Genomic DNA, 14790 nt, shown 5'->3' with positions numbered 1-14790 from the left:
TTTGTCAAAATACCTGATCATTAATCTCCTGTATTTCAACATGCAGCTTTATACATGTTACTAAAAGTGTTCAAAGTAAATCCCTTTCTGAACACATGCAGTCATCCGGAGACTGATGAGTTGAACCCCCGGAGATGGAGATTTAAATGCTCATTCAGGACAGGCAAAGAAAGCCTGACTCTCGCGCTCACCAACAACTCTGTCTACTAACAGTATTTACTCACCAACGCTGAAAGGTTAGCCAGAGGCTGAACGCACACTTAAACAAAACAAAATGAAAATAAACTAAGAAGTAAAGAAACAAAGAAGCAAACAATCCAACACACGTGGCCACTGTGTGCTAAACTCATTTTAAAAAGGTGTTATGCTGCCCTCTTGTGGTCCCTTTGGGTAACACACCTACCTAATTATTGTTCTTAATCGTCTCAACCAGCTGTATTTGTACTGTTACTGAGTTTGTGTGTCCTCAGTGTTGGACCTGCAGCCCGGTGTGAGCGGCTTCAGACTCTCCAACCAGCCCATCCTGCTGGTGTGCCCCCTGCAGGCCAGCCTGGAGGTAGTGTAAGGAAATAACTTCCCAAAATGTTTCCAAAAATATGATCTCCATTTTTTATTTCTTCTTCTTCTTCTTCTTCTTCTTCACTCGCACAAACTCTTAAAAAAGTCTGAATAAATATAACATAATAAATACAATCCCTTCCTTGTTTCTTAAATGTCCGCTCTGTGGGATGCATAAAGGTATTCTTATTTATTGGTATATAAAGTTTTTAAAATGTTAAAACATGTTAATCAGGATTTTAAAAGCTGTTTTTTTCAGACATGCAATGCAATATTCCGAAATTATTAACAATTTCTTCTGTTAAATAAACATTTAGCAATTTTTAAAAACAGAATCTTTGACAAAATTGACCAAATCCAATAGTAACTGATGTTTTTTTGTGTTCAAATTCACAAATGCACGTGTTCGAACATCAGACTTCTTCTTGAGAAGTGATTAGCATAGTCATCATTTCCCATTTTCTCCAGGTGTTCAACATGACAAGCATGAAGGTGCTGCGCAGGAAGTCCCTCCTCCTGACGGGGTACCTGGAGTTTCTGATCCTGCATTATTTCGGAACAGCTCTGTGTGCTAAGCTAGCTGCTATGCTAATGCCCGTATAGTTGCTGCAGTCAAGGCTAATAAACCAACAACCCAGCGGTACATTCAGGAGAGATACATCAAACATTTAAACAGTAGAGATCATTGGGGAAAGAACATAGATTACTGTTTTATGGATTTAGTATTTGTTGTCCTACTGTTATTGTCAGAGGTAATCAACAACAGCTGTGGGTGAGCACTTCTGGTTACAGGCTCTGATGATGTACACACTATGATCCTCCATTAGTTTTCTCCTCCTTTAACCTGCTTCTATAGGTATGACATATGTGTGTGTTATATATTTAGCTGTAGTTGTATTTTTTGTGCAGGTGCATTTAATTGATGATGCTCCTATTTTCTTTCACACCTCTCCCCCACAAGGGACACACAATCATTCGCTGTGCAACAGCGACACCCAGTGGCCTGTCAGGGCTGCTACCACATTTACATAAATGGTGGGCAAACCGTTTGAGACCCATTGAGATAGCTTAGACTAAAGTTAACTCTAAACTCTGGGAGAGTCCTTTACCTCACTGAGCTGTAGTTATCTGAACCTCTCAGTCTGACAGGAGAGGACTCTCCTCGACCTTGTTCTAGAAACAGATCCTTTATATCCGTTAGCGCAGCTAGCTCCAGATGCTAACAACAACAATTCAATTCATTCATGAGGTATGACGCTCTGCTGTCCGTACGCTTCTCCATGTTTGGGATTGCAAGCACACGTGATGCATTCAGCCTCTGCAGCCTCTCTGCAGGACACACCCCGGAAGTATCATCGTGCAACACCTGGCAGAGAAGCAGCTTGATGGCGCCGGTGTGGATACACTTGTTGGCGTTTTACCTTCACTGCTAACAGCCTGCACATTGTGCTATCCCGTCAGCGTTGGTGAGTAAATACTGTTAGTAGACAGTGCTGTTGGTGAGCGCGAGAGTCAGGTTAGCTCCCAGTAAAGCACACAGTAAAAGTCCTGCAGTGAAAAGGTGACTTGATGTAGAATGGCTGGATTTAGAGTCATATTAAGTCATAGTTTAGAATCGTGTGACAAATATAATATTGTAGTTTATCATGAACAATCATGTTGATGTTTCCTGAGAAAAGATATGTTTAATTATAGATGGATAGAAGTACTTTATTGATCTCAATTTGGGAAATGTTTTCCTTGCAGCAGCATAAAAATCACATTTTAAATATTTGTTGTAATTACAATAAGATAAAATAGCTTTTAGAAAGAAAGTAAAACATACTGATAAATAAATCCCTGAAAAAGTTTAAGATGTCTTAAACCAGAATAATCCTAATGCTGTCCCTCTCTTCATTTCTCCCCAGGTGAGTGCAGAGTTTCTGGACCAAACCTGAGGACAGCCGGGTTTCTTCACATCATCCTCGTCCTCTTCTTCCTCCACTCGTGGTAAAGTATGTCATTTAAAAGTCTTAGTAAGCACACACTTTTAAATGTCAGCAGAAAGTCCTAGGATAGTAAAAGCTTTAAAATACCATAATAGTTTACCATGCCATTAGTAATCTGATATAGTGTCTGAAAAAGTCATAGGAAAGTCATAAATATAGCAAATAGAAAACCATCGCAAAAAGTAATTAAAGCTCACAATTATTTCATTGAAGTGTCACAAAAAAAAACGATTTAATTTTTGGTAAAAAGTCAGAGCTAATGATATAATATATAAAATCATAAATAATTTGAAAGAAATGTCTTAAAAATGTGAAATTTCTTTATAAAATCATAAAAAGTGTCAAATAAATCAAAGTTTATTTTAGAAGTCATTAATTAATGACTTCTAAAATAAACTTTGATTTATTTGACACTTTTTATTTTTTTAAAAGGTGATATTGACTTATTATGTTAAATAGAACTTCAACTTATTTCTCTTTGTATTACCCGGTGGCTCACCTGGTAGAGCAGGTGCACAGTGAGCCAAAAAAGAATCCTGGCAGCCAGGGTTCAAATCCCCCCTGCGGCTGCACTGCTGCTTTCAGGAACCAAAAAAACAAAAAAATTACAAAAAAAAAAAAGTTTTTCTCTTTTTCTGTACTTCCTTATCCTGACCCCTACTTTACTCTATCTGAGTCCTGCCTCTCCTTGTCTGCCTGCCTTCCTACTGTGTCTGCCTACGTCTGCCTGCCTGCCTGCCTCTCCTTCATGCCTGCCTGCCTACGTCTGCCTCTCCTTCATGCCTGCCTGCCTACTGTGTCTGCCTGCCTCTCCTTCATGCCTGCCTTCCTAATGTGTCTGCCTCTCCTTCTCTGCCTGCCTTCCTACTCTGCCTCACTGATCTACCTCTGATCTATTGTAACTATCTGCCTTGTTCGATATTCGAACCCCGTACACTTAAGTGGTGGATCTGAACTCGACACGGGCGCCTACGTGCCGAGAACAAACCCCTGAGGCCACATACATGTACATGAAGCTCTGCTCTCCGGGCACATTTAGCTTCTTCATTGAGTAAAGCACTTTAAAAATCACTACAGCTCACAAAGGATTTGAACACACAACCTCAGGTCTACTGACCTGTCACTTATCCCTCTGAGCTATTTGTCCTGAGAGACAGAACCTTCATTTGGTAAACTCATTCTCCACTTTGGGTGTTAGACTTGAAAATGCCTGGATGTCCCGGGATTCGAACCTAAGACTTCAGCTCACCAGAGAAGTGTTGTATCACAGCGAGCTATTTCACTTGAGGCAGTTATCAGTTGTTTGGTAGGATTTGTCACAAAGAAAATGTAAAATAGGAAATAGAACAAGTCATAGTTTAGTCCATCCAATAAAACTGTCAGTGAAGTATTTCATTAAACTGTGCCTCCAACATTTGTAAATGAGAAACTCTTCTCTGTTCTTTCTTCCATCATTGTGGATGTTCTACCTGAAAATCTGTGCAAATAAAGAGGATCGAACCCAGAACCTCCAGTCTTAAAGGCAGTGTTTTATCCCAGTGAGCCATATGACTTCAATAAAGGCTGTTTCATTTGGTAATCTTATTCTACACTTTGGGTTTTGAACATCCAAAACCTTTGCACCTTATGGGGATTGAACCTGAAACCTCAGTTCTTCAGAACAAAAGTGCATCTCACTGAGCCGTTTGACCTGAGAGTTTGGCATGGTGTTCAGTAGCCTATCATACAAAGTATATCTCAAATAGTCACAGTGTAGTCTGTCTGAGAAAGCAGTAATAGTTTAGTATGTCAAACAATTGATGCACAAACACATGTGAATGAAACTCTCTTCTCTTTCTTATTTCAGTTCATCATGTTTGATGTTTTAGCTGAAAAATCAGTGCAAATAATAAGGATTGAAACCAGAACCTCCAGTCTTTAAGGCAGTGTTTTATCTCAGTGAGCCATTTGACTTGTGCAAATTCTGTTTGGTTTGGTGATCTTATTCTGTACTTTGGGTGTTGGACCTGGACTGAAATCGCTGCACCTCATGAGGATTGAACCTAAGACTTCAGTTCCTCAGAGGAGTGTTGTATCACTCTGAGATATTTGATCTGAGAATGATTTTGTCTCACAACCTGAGCGTGTTTGACTCATTTATTATTGGTGTTGGACTTTAAAAACCTCAGCTCTACTGAGCTTCCTCACATCTCTCTGAGCTGTATGACAGGTCACAGAAACGTCTAAATATGAAAACCTTTCAAAGTAATTCTCTTTGGTGTTTGACACACACTCAGATCTACAGCCCACAAAGCCTCCACTCTGAGCTATAAACAACACGGTTGATTGTTGTCAGGTACACATTTGAACTTTTTCTGTGGGGAATTTGACTTGCAAAGTTACTGCAATGTATAATAATCAAACTCACAACTTCTTATCAGTGTCGTCTCCCTGTGAGCTATATGGAGAACACACTGGTCTTTGTTTGGTTGAGAATGTTGCAATAGTTATCATAGTCTTCGTTAATGGTCTTATTCTTAATTAGTTCTATGTATATTTATTCTAAACATTTCTTTATATTACATGTATGATGATTTTTATAATAGCTAAATAATTGATACATCTTTTTTTACAATTTAATTCAATTGACTGATTGGACTAAAGGGGTAACACTGAACTGACATTCTCAACAGACTAGTTCTGTTTTATTTGTAAGTTTGTTGACATACTATACAATGCCGGGTTTTCTTGCATATTTTTGACATAGTATACAGGGCCGGGTTAGGGCAATTCTTCTGAGGTTTATTAGTTATTAAACACCTCCCTCTACTCATACAATATTAGCTACATGCTATCTGAGGCTAAAACCAACATCGGGTTACAAAATAAACACTTTCAAAGTAAAACGGTTTTCACAATAAGACAGTATTCTAGTTACACATAATGTTGATTATTATTTCTTACAAAGACCAAGAGTTGGTCTTAAATGGACCCGGAAGCGTTGTTGTTTAAGCTTAACAGTATTTATTAATGCAATAGTATGATAGTTCTACAAAGGAAACCTAGCTGCGGTCCCCCACGCTACCAATCCACAGTCCACATTGAAGCAGTCAGCTGTCTCTTAGCAGCACGGAGAAAAGGCTCCGCTCTTGTGTTCACATCAGGCATTTTTACTCTCTGGCTCTTCCGGTCTCCTCTTCTCCCATTGGTTGGCGGCGGGGGCCGAATCCTATTGGCCCCTGGTCGTCACATGCACATACCCCGTCTTCGTCTTTATGATATATATTATACAGTTCTTCTAAGGATTATTGGTTATTAAACACAAACCAATATCAGTAATGCAGCGTTGAGTGAGAGTTGAAGACTGTGTGTTTAGTACGTGACTCCACATGTGAATGACTTTTACTCACATCCTCCATATACCATTAGCTACATGCTACTTGAGGCTAAAAAAAAATAACTTCCTATTTATTCTGTCATTTTGTATAACTATATTAATCATATTGTAGGAAATGTTCTTTTATTCGAAGCCCAGGAGTCGATTTAAAAGAAAACGAAGTGAAGCCTCTCTTATAAGTTTTAAAAGGAGTATTTAATTAAAGGATGCAGCAGTAGGTTTTACAGAGGTTTCACAGCTGTGGCTCAATAGCCCGGTACACGCGTCCACAGGCCGCTGACTGAGTGGAGCTCATCAATAGTTACTGTCTGGCGGTCCGGAACAAAAGAGAGATCGATTTCACAATACAAACACGACTTATAGAACCACCTCTTTCCGGCCATACAAAAAACAACTTTCAAATAAGACGTGCTCCGGTCTCGTGCTCTCATTGGTTGGCTGCTTGTCACATGGGGTTCTCTGGACTCTCCTATTGGCTGACGTCGTCGGGGGCGGGTCCTCCTATGACGTCACAGTCGCCTTCTTGTTAGTGATGCCCTGAAGCTCTCACATACGATATTCTATTATGCAATCCTTCTGAGGTTTATCAGTTATTAAACACGCAATAGTATCATTGCAGCATCAATGAGTGAGAGGTAGAGGCGGTGTGTTTAGTATGTAACTCCACTTGTCCTTCTCCCTCTGCTCATATACAATACAATATTAGCTACATGCTATCTGAGGCTAAAAACAACATCCGGTAATACTACCAGAATTGGACATATATGCTCCGTCATGAAACAGTGAATTATCTTTTAATGTTCCGTTTCAATATATTGATTATTTCTTACAATATCAATATAAGTGTCTTGGACATATGTTTACATAAATGATGACCAAACCGTTTGAGACCCACTGAGATAACTTAGACTAAAGTTAACTCTAAACTCTGGGAGAGTCCTTTACCTCACTGAGCTGTAGTTATCTGAGCCTCTCAGTCTGACAGGAGAGGACTCTCCTCGACCTTGTTCTAGAAACAGATCCTTATATCCGTTAGCGCAGCTAGCTCCAGATGCTAACAACAACAATTCAATTCATCCATGAGGTATGACGCTCTGCTGTCCGTACGCTTCTCCATGTTTGGGATTGCAAGAATATATCATACATTGACTTTATCCAGTTTGAAGACACATTTTGCTGCAGAGTTTGATTAACTGACGGTTTACTAACATGCTGTCTACAGAGCACATGTGATGCATTCAGCCTCTGCAGCCTCTCTGCAGGACACACCGCGGAAGTATCATCGTGCAACACCTGGCAGCGAAGCAGCGTGATGGCGCCGGTGTGGATACACTTGTTGGCGTTTTACCTTCACTGCTAACAGCCTGCACATTGTGCTATCCCGTCAGCGTTGGTGAGTAAATACTGTTAGTAGACAGTGCTGTTGGTGAGCGCGAGAGTCAGGTTAGCTCCCAGTAAAGCACACAGTAAAAGTCCTGCAGTGAAAAGGTGACTTGATGTAGAATGGCTGGATTTAGAGTCATATTAAGTCATAGTTTAGAATCGTGTGACAAATATAATATTGTAGTTTATCATGAACAATCATGTTGATGTTTCCTGAGAAAAGATATGTTTAATTATAGATGGATAGAAGTACTTTATTGATCCCAATTTGGGAAATGTTTTCGTTGCAGCAGCATAAAAATCACATTTTTAATATTTGTTGTAATTACAATAAGATAAATAGCTTTTAGAAAGAAAGTCAAACATATACTGATAAATAAATCCCTGAAAAAGTTTAAGATGTCTTAAACCAGAATAATCCTAATGCTGTCCCTCTCTTCATTTCTCCCCAGGTGAGTGCAGAGTTTCTGGACCAAACCTGAGGACAGCCGGGTTTCTTCACATCATCCTCGTCCTCTTCTTCCTCCACTCGTGGTAAAGTATGTCATTTAAAAGTCTTAGTAAGCACACACTTTTAAATGTAAGCAGAAAGTCCTAGGATAGTAAAAGCTTTAGAAATACCATAATAGTTTACCATGCCATTAGTAATCTGATATAGTGTCTGAAAAAGTCATAGGAAAGTCATAAGTATAGCAAATAGAAAACCATCGCAAAAAGTAATTAAAGCTCACAATGATTTCAATGAAGTGTCACAAAAAAAAACGATTTAATTTTTGGTAAAAAGTCAGAGCTAATTATATAATATATAAAATCATAAATAATTTGAAAGAAATGTCTTAAAAATGTGAAATTCTTTATAAAATCATAAAAAGTGTTAAATAAATCAAAGTTTATTTTAGAAGTCATTAATTAATGACTTCTAAAATAAACTTTGATTTATTTGACACTTTTTATTTTTTTAAAAGGTGATATTGACTTATTATGGTAAATAGAACTTCAACTTATTTCTCTTTGTATTACCCGGTGGCTCACCTGGTAGAGCAGGTGCACAGTGAGCCAAAAAAGAATCCTGGCAGCCAGGGTTCAAATCCCCCCTGCGGCTGCACTGCTGCTTTCAGGAACCAAAAAAACAAAAAAATTACAAAAAAAAAAAAGTTTTTCTCTTTTTCTGTACTTCCTTATCCTGACCCCTACTTTACTCTATCTGAGTCCTGCCTCTCCTTGTCTGCCTGCCTTCCTACTGTGTCTGCCTACGTCTGCCTGCCTACGTCTGCCTCTCCTTCATGCCTGCCTGCCTGCCTGCCTACGTCTGCCTCTCCTTCATGCCTGCCTGCCTACTGTGTCTGCCTGCCTCTCCTTCATGCCTGCCTTCCTAATGTGTCTGCCTCTCCTTCTCTGCCTGCCTTCCTACTCTGCCTCACTGATCTACCTCTGATCTATTGTAACTATCTGCCTTGTTCGATATTCGAACCCCGTACACTTAAGTGGTGGATCTGAACTCGACACGGGCGCCTACGTGCCGAGAACAAACCCCTGAGGCCACATACATGTACATGAAGCTCTGCTCTCCGGGCACATTTAGCTTCTCATTGAGTAAAGCACTTTAAAAATCACTACAGCTCACAAAGGATTTGAACACACAACCTCAGGTCTACTGACCTGTCACTTATCCCTCTGAGCTATTTGTCCTGAGAGACAGAACCTTCATTTGGTAAACTCATTCTCCACTTTGGGTGTTAGACTTGAAAATGCCTGGATGTCCCGGGATTCGAACCTAAGACTTCAGCTCACCAGAGAAGTGTTGTATCACAGCGAGCTATTTCACTTGAGGCAGTTATCAGTTGTTTGGTAGGATTTGTCACAAAGAAAATGTAAAATAGGAAATAGAACAAGTCATAGTTTAGTCCATCCAATAAAACTGTCAGTGAAGTATTTCATTAAACTGTGCCTCCAACATTTGTAAATGAGAAACTCTTCTCTGTTCTTTCTTCCATCATTGTGGATGTTCTACCTGAAAATCTGTGCAAATAAAGAGGATCGAACCCAGAACCTCCAGTCTTCAAGGCAGTGTTTTATCCCAGTGAGCCATATGACTTCAATGAAGGCTGTTTCATTTGGTAATCTTATTCTACACTTTGGGTTTTGAACATCCAAAACCTTTGCACCTTATGGGGATTGAACCTGAAACCTCAGTTCTTCTGAACAAAAGTGCATCTCACTGAGCCGTTTGACCTGAGAGTTTGGCATGGTGTTCAGTAGCCTATCATACAAAGTATATCTCAAATAGTCATAGTGTAGTCTGTCTGAGAAAGCAGTAATAGTTTAGTATGTCAAACAATTGATGCACAAACACATGTGAATGAAACTCTCTTCTCTTTCTTATTTCAGTTCATCATGTTTGATGTTTTAGCTGAAAAATCAGTGCAAATAATAAGGATTGAACCCAGAACCTCCAGTCTTTAAGGCAGTGTTTTATCTCAGTGAGCCATTTGACTTGTGCAAATTCTGTTTGGTTTGGTGATCTTATTCTGTACTTTGGGTGTTGGACATGGACTGAAATCTCTACCTCATGCACACCCCCCTCCCCCCAACTTTGCATGCACACCTATGCTATACAACCCTTATAAAGCTACATTATAGTTTGATAAAAGGTACTTGACTTCTTCCTTAAAAGTCACTGGAACGCACAAGACTCAAACCAAGAACCTTCTGGTCTACAAACCAGTGTTCCATCTCCATGAGCTATGGGTCCAGATTACAGCTCTCTGCTTTTACTTGTATTTGACTCCTTCCTTTAGAGTCAGACACCTTAAAAGTCACTGGAACGCAGAAGGTTTGAACCCACAACCTCCGAACATCGAGGTAGCTTCTTATCACCATGAGCCATTTGACCTGACAGAGTTGGATGTTCCTTTGCATATTTGACATTTTCATCTCAGGGTTGGACCTCAAAAGACACAGTCCAAGCACTTCCTGTTGAAAGACACATACTCCATGGTCAGACTTGAACCAGTGACCTTCCTTTTCCCAAGCAAAGTCCCTACAAAAAGTCAGAGCTAATTATATAATATATAAAATCATAAAAAGTGTCAAATAAATCAAAGTTTATTTTAGAAGTCATTAATTAATGACTTCTAAAATAAACTTTGATTTATTTGACACTTTATTTTTTTAAAAGGTGATATTGACTTATTATATTAAATAAAACTTAAACCTATTACTCTTTGTATTACCCGGTGGCTCACCTGGTAGCGCAGGTGCACAGTGAGCCAAAAAAGAATCCTAGATGCCAGGGTTCAAATCCCCCCTGCGGCTGCACTGCTGCTTTTAGGGACAAACATTTTTTACAAAAAAACCAAACTATTCTTCTGTACTTTCTTATCTTGACCCCCTACTTTACAGCCTATGTTACTCTATCTGAATCCTGCCTCTCCTTGCCTGCCTGCCTGCCTGCCCTTCATGCCTGCCTTCCTACTGTGTCTACCTCTCGTTCTCTGCCTGCCTTCCTACTCTGCCTCACTGAGCTACCTCTGACCTATTGTAACTATCTGCCTTGTTCGATATTCGAACCCCGTACACTTAAGTGGTGGATCTGAACTCGACACGGGCGCCTACGTGCCGAGAACAAACCCCTGAGGCCACATACATGTACATGAAGCTCTGTTCTCCGGGCACATTTCACTTCTCCATTGAGTAAAGCACTTTAAAAATCACTACAGCTCACAAAGGATTTGAACACACAACCTCAGGTCTACTGACCTGTCACTTAACCCTCTGAGCTATTTGTCCTGAGAGACAGAACCTTCATTTGGTAAACTCATTCTCCACTTTGGGTGTCAGACTTGAAAATGCCTGGATGTCCCGGGATTCGAACCTAAGACTTCAGCTCACCAGAGAAGTGTTGTATCACAGCGAGCTATTTCACTTGAGGCAGTTATCAGTTGTTTGGTAGGATTTGTCACAAAGAAAATGTAAAATAGGAAATAGAACAAGTCATAGTTTAGTCCATCCAATAAAACTGTCAGTGAAGTATTTCATTAAACTGTGCCTCCAACATTTGTAAATGAGAAACTCTTCTCTGTTCTTTCTTCCATCATTGTGGATGTTCTACCTGAAAATCTGTGCAAATAAAGAGGATCGAACCCAGAACCTCCAGTCTTCAAGGCAGTGTTTTATCCCAGTGAGCCATATGACTTCAATGAAGTCTGTTTCATTTGGTAATCTTATTCTACATTTTGGGTTTTGAACATCCAAAACCTTTGCACCTTATGGGGATCGAACCTGAAACCTCAGTTCTTCTGAACAAAAGTGTATCTCAGTGAGCCGTTTGATCTGAGAGTTTGGCATGGTGTTCAGTAGACTTTGTGACACAAAGATAAAAAAAGGATATAAAAGAAGTCATAGTTTAGTCCATCTGAAAAAAACTGTCATTTTAAGTATTTCTTACAATTGTGCCTCCAACGTTTGTAAATGGAAAACTCTTTTCTACAACATTTAGAAATGAAAACCAGTACAAACAAAGACGATTGAACCCAGAGCCTCCAGTCTTCAAGGTGTTTTATCTCAGTGAGTCACAGTTCATCATTTTGGATGTTTTACCTGAAAAATCAGTGCAAATAATAAGGACTGAACACAGATTCTCCAGTCTTCAAGGCAGTGTATTTATTGTATTGTAGCTAATTGGACTTCTAAATGTGCTGCACCTAACAAGAATCGAACACACAACCTCCGAGCTTCTACCCAAACATCTATCACACTGAGCTATCTGATCAGACATGCTTTCCTCACTTCTGTTCAGCGAACAGGAGCTGCTCAAACTCTGGTTCTGCAGAGGAGGGGTCGCTGCACCTCCTCAGCCACTCCCTGCGGCTCTCCATCAGGGCGAGCGCCACCAGCTGGTCGCTGTTGGGGTTACTGCTCGGGTGAGAGGAAAAGTGGTCCTTCAATGTGTTTGTGGCACAGGGGGAGAGGCAGAAACGGGACAGTGGTGAATCCACCTGTGAGATTTTGAGTCCTGGGCGCCACGCGTGAATGTGTGGAAGCTCGTTCCACAAGCACCCGTCCGGGTTCAGACCCCCAGCGCTTTTGCAGCCTGGCGTGCCATCTGCTCTGGAGATGCTCTTTGACCTCTCAGTGTTCAGCGTCAGGTTAATCATTGTTCTAATAAGATAAAAACTCTGATTATTAACAGGAAAAGTGCTGTCTGAAATCTCCTGTTTTGTATCTCTGGATCCGACTAATTCCTGGCATCAAAAGCGTCACAGAGAGGCAGAGACACAGTTCCCCTTTTTTCATGCTTTTACTTCCACGTGTGAAAATCAAAACACACAGTGTGATATTCCACATGTGGTAATAAGAATTAATAACTGGGGACGTTAACACAAAACCCCTTAGTATTAAAATCAAAGTTTTCTAAATCAGCTGCATTTATATTTTCAGGTTCATATCTTGTGACATGTTTCCGTGCTTTTAAATAAAGGTCTTTATTTTCCTCATACTGCCTGTGAGTTATTCCCCCTTTAAGATACATTTATTCCACTAAAAATGACTTCACTGAAGAAGTCTTCAACAGCATTACATTAACGGTGCATGTGGAAGGTTAACGGTGCACTAGGTGGCAGCAAAGTGAAACAAGAGCCATTTATAGAGCCACATTTTCACTTTTGCCTGAATATTAACAGAGGAAAAGGTACTTTGTTAGAGAAATGTGAACCTGGGTTTATTAAACCTTATTTATGTTAAGTGGACTGTTACGTTCGTGCTGTTTTGTCACACTTTGTAACCGTGTCCATAAGTGCTTTCAAACTTTCTTTCTTTCTCATAAATTGACTGTTCAAGCCGCCCTCAGACATGACCTTCAGATAATCTGAAGATGAGACCTTCTGGGTCAAGCTGTTTGACCTTTGACCCCACTCACCCGTCCTCTGAGTTTACTGATGCTGCGGGAGTGTTGCTCCAAAAACAAACGGGACGCGCTTTATGAAATGTCCACAAAGCTGGAAGCCATAATTGAGCTTTCTCTCTGACAGACAACCAGGAAATATGTTTGGACACCATCTGTATTATTAAAAATGTTGGACTGGATACAACTGGATTTATTTACAAACTCACTTTTCTTTCAAATCACTGTTTTTGGAGAAGCTGCTGTACTTCTACTTCAGCACTATTTTGAATTCAGGACTTTTACTTGTAAAGGAGTATTTTAAGACCATGGTATTTGTACTTATACTAGAATCCACGTACTTCTTCCACCCCTGGTTAAAACATACCATGTTTGTCAGTGTTTAGAAAGGCTGAGTATGCAGTCGTGTTAAAAGGGACTCATGGATTTTGCAGAAACAATATGGCTGCAAGATGTTTGAACGTGCATGTTCTCGCTTGTTTTTCTCACAGGGAAGAAAGACGTATGACATCTGGAAGCTCTCAAGAGGCCGGACTGTAACTCCCCCCTCGACGTTTCTCAGGACACGAACATCAAAGCAGGCGGCAGATAACGATTTCACTTAAACACACACACACACAGAGCGCTGCAGCAGCCTCTAACCAGGGGGCTCTGCAGGAGGTTGGGTGACAATGCTCTGCTGAAAACATGCAGCTAAGTTAAGAGGGTAAAGAATTACAGGATGAATTAAGGTTTTACTGCAGGATAACAGGGGAGATAAACAAGGAGTTCCCCTTTGAGTCTCCTGTGCATTCTGTGAGGTTTTCTATTTTCTTTCTAGTCAATTTGGCACATTTGTGTTTTTACCGTCTGCATTGTTTCTCAAACTGCACCACGTTTGCACCTGTCGGCCACCGTAGAATACCTTAAAGCTATTTAAAGCCCACTCTAATTGAATTTCTTAAGAGAAAATGGCAAGATCTTAATATCATTCTTAATAAAAAACATGACAGGGAATGGTGCATTTCCTGTTGAGCTTCTATTGAGAACATCTTCACAATATCTGGTGGCGTGGATGGCTTTCTGCATGGGGAAGCTGTTGGTTTGAATCCCAACAATGTAATAAAGGTTGAATAATATGAACCCTGACTGAAGGCTTTACCTTCTCAGGTGCACGTCTGAAAGCTGCAGCCCTGAGACTTTCTCACCTTACTGGAGAGGAGTGTGAATGAGAAGGCAACGCAGAACACCTGCTGCTGCTCTCCGCTCTTTATTTAGTGGAAAGGTATTTCTCTTTAGTCTGTGTGGCCTGCAGCACCTGATATTTACCGTCCTCTTCCCCCTGCAGGGAAATCACCTGAGTTACTTGGAGAGACGAGGAACTATCAGCAGTAATATTCAGGGAGTTTTCCTATGATTTAGAAACATAAAATGCATCATCTGCTGTAAAATTATAAAGATTTTCTGCTAATTTACTATAATTTGAGAAGGAAAATTAGGTAGAAACTACTACTATATATATATATATATATATATATATATATATATATATATATATATATATATATATATTTGTGTTTAGTTAAGTAAATATGTGCAGGGAA

At 40.0% G+C, this 14790-nt stretch overlaps 1 long non-coding RNA gene across 3 annotated transcripts; it reads left to right on the top strand.

Annotated features, from left to right (window-relative positions):
• Nucleotides 1–1296: 1296 nt before the first annotated feature.
• LOC134860601 (uncharacterized) lies at nt 1297–14329 on the top strand. Of its 3 annotated transcripts, none has more exons than XR_010165252.1 (5): nt 1297–2024; nt 2466–2552; nt 7145–7315; nt 7758–7839; nt 13699–14329. It is a non-coding gene; the product is annotated as an uncharacterized LOC134860601 (long non-coding RNA). The 3 variants fall into 3 exon arrangements; XR_010165251.1 differs by having other exon boundaries at nt 1298–2024; nt 2466–2547; nt 7758–7844; XR_010165250.1 differs by having other exon boundaries at nt 1299–2024; nt 2466–2547.
• Nucleotides 14330–14790: the final 461 nt, after the last annotated feature.

Source organism: Eleginops maclovinus, chromosome 24, assembly GCF_036324505.1.
Source record: "Eleginops maclovinus isolate JMC-PN-2008 ecotype Puerto Natales chromosome 24, JC_Emac_rtc_rv5, whole genome shotgun sequence".
Lineage (NCBI taxonomy): Eukaryota > Metazoa > Chordata > Actinopteri > Perciformes > Eleginopidae > Eleginops > Eleginops maclovinus.
Note: the sequence above shows the minus strand (reverse complement) of the source record. Positions and strands in the feature narration are given on the sequence as shown.